This window comes from Oncorhynchus keta, unplaced genomic scaffold (genome assembly GCF_023373465.1).
Source record: "Oncorhynchus keta strain PuntledgeMale-10-30-2019 unplaced genomic scaffold, Oket_V2 Un_contig_15502_pilon_pilon, whole genome shotgun sequence".
In the NCBI taxonomy this organism is placed as follows: domain Eukaryota; kingdom Metazoa; phylum Chordata; class Actinopteri; order Salmoniformes; family Salmonidae; genus Oncorhynchus; species Oncorhynchus keta.
Window position 1 is genome coordinate 80,001 of NW_026279353.1, and position 1,843 is coordinate 81,843.

At 46.4% G+C, this 1,843-nt stretch overlaps 1 long non-coding RNA gene across 8 annotated transcripts; it reads left to right on the top strand.

The window, feature by feature from the left end:
• The first annotated feature begins 598 nt into the window (after positions 1 to 598).
• Positions 599 to 1,605, top strand: LOC127918999 (uncharacterized). Of its 8 annotated transcripts, none has more exons than XR_008101664.1 (4): positions 599 to 748; positions 861 to 1,080; positions 1,191 to 1,245; positions 1,301 to 1,605. It is a non-coding gene; the product is annotated as an uncharacterized LOC127918999 (long non-coding RNA). The 8 variants fall into 8 exon arrangements; XR_008101661.1 differs by having other exon boundaries at positions 1,356 to 1,604; XR_008101667.1 differs by lacking the exon at positions 1,191 to 1,245 and having other exon boundaries at positions 1,356 to 1,605.
• The last annotated feature ends 238 nt before the right edge of the window (positions 1,606 to 1,843 follow it).

A 1,843-nucleotide genomic window follows, 5' to 3' on the forward strand; every position in this document is an offset into this window, starting at 1 on the left:
TATTTTGATATTGTTTTAGTGAGTATTTGTATTGTGACTGTGTAATTGTTCTTACCTGTCCTGGTTCTAATTAGCTATTGGCTAACCCTGGCACATTTACATGGATATTGCATTATTGTAATATAGATGTTGATTAATGTGCATTGTCCCTATAAATAAATAAAACAAACAATATACTGTTTGATATAATGACAGGCTAACTACAAATACCTAGGTGTCTGGTTAGACTGTAAACTCTCCTTCCAGACTCACATTAAGCATCTCCAATCCAAAATGAAACCTAGAATTAGCTTCCTATTTCGCAACAAAGCATCCTTCACTCATGCTGCCAAACATACCTCGTAAAACGGACAATCGAACCGATCCTTGACTTCGGCAATGTCATTTACAAAATAGCCTCCAAGACTCTACTCAGCAAACTGGATGCAGCCTATCACAGTGCCATCTGTTTTGTCACCAAAGCCCCATATACCACCCACCACTGCGCACCTGCTCGCGTTGGCTGGCCCTCGCTTCATATTCGTCGCCAAACCCACTGGCTCCAGGTCATCTATAAGTCTTTGCAAGGTAAAGCCCCACCTTATCTCAGCTCACTGGTCACCATAGCAACACCCACATGTAGGCACATGCTCCAGCAGGTATATCTCACTGGTCACCATAGCAACACCAACACGTAGGCACATGCTCCAGCAGGTATATCTCACTGGTCACCATAGCAACACCAACACGTAGGCACATGCTCCAGCAGGTATATCTCACTGGTCACCATAGCAACACCAACACGTAGGCACATGCTCCAGCAGGTATATCTCACTGGTCACCATAGCAACACCCACACACGTAGGCACATGCTCCAGCAGGTATATCTCACTGGTCACCATAGCAACACCCACACGTAGGCACATGCTCCAGCAGGTATATCTCACTGGTCACCATAGCAACACCCACACGTAGGCACATGCTCCAGCAGGTATATCTCACTGGTCACCATAGCAACACCCACACGTAGGCACATGCTCCAGCAGGTATATCTCACTGGTCACCATAGCAACACCCACACGTAGGCACATGCTCCAGCAGGTATATCTCACTGGTCACCATAGCAACACCCACACGTAGGCACATGCTCCAGCAGGTATATCTCACTGGTCACCATAACAACACCCACGCGTAGGCACATGCTCCAGCAGGTATATCTCACTGGTCACCATAACAACACCCACACGTAGGCACATGCTCCAGCAGGTATATCTCACTGGTCACCATAACAACACCCACGCGCAGGCACATGCTCCAGCAGGTATATCTCACTGGTCACCATAACAACACCCACGCGTAGGCACATGCTCCAGCAGCTATATCTCACTGGTCACCATAATATAAATAATAATAATAATAATAATAATATATGCCATTTAGCAGACGCTTTTATCCAAAGCGACTTACAGTCATGTGTGCATACATTCTACGTATGGGTGGTCCCGAATCGAACCCACTACCCTGGCGTTACAAGCGCCATGCTCTACCAACTGAGCTACAGAATGTCCATAACAACACCCACACGTGGGCACGCGCTCCAGCAGGTATATTCACTGGTCATCCCCAAAGCCAACTCCTCTTGACCGTCTTTCCTTCCAGTTCTCTGCTGTGATGACAGGAACAAATTGCAAAAATCACTGAAGCTGGAGACTTGTATCTCCTCACTAACTTTAAGCATCAGCTGTCAGAGCAGCTTCCAGATCATTGCACCTGTACATAGCCCATCTGTAAATAGCCCGAAAAACAACTACCTCATCCCCATACTGTATTTATTTATTTTACTTGCTCCTTTGCACCCCAGCAT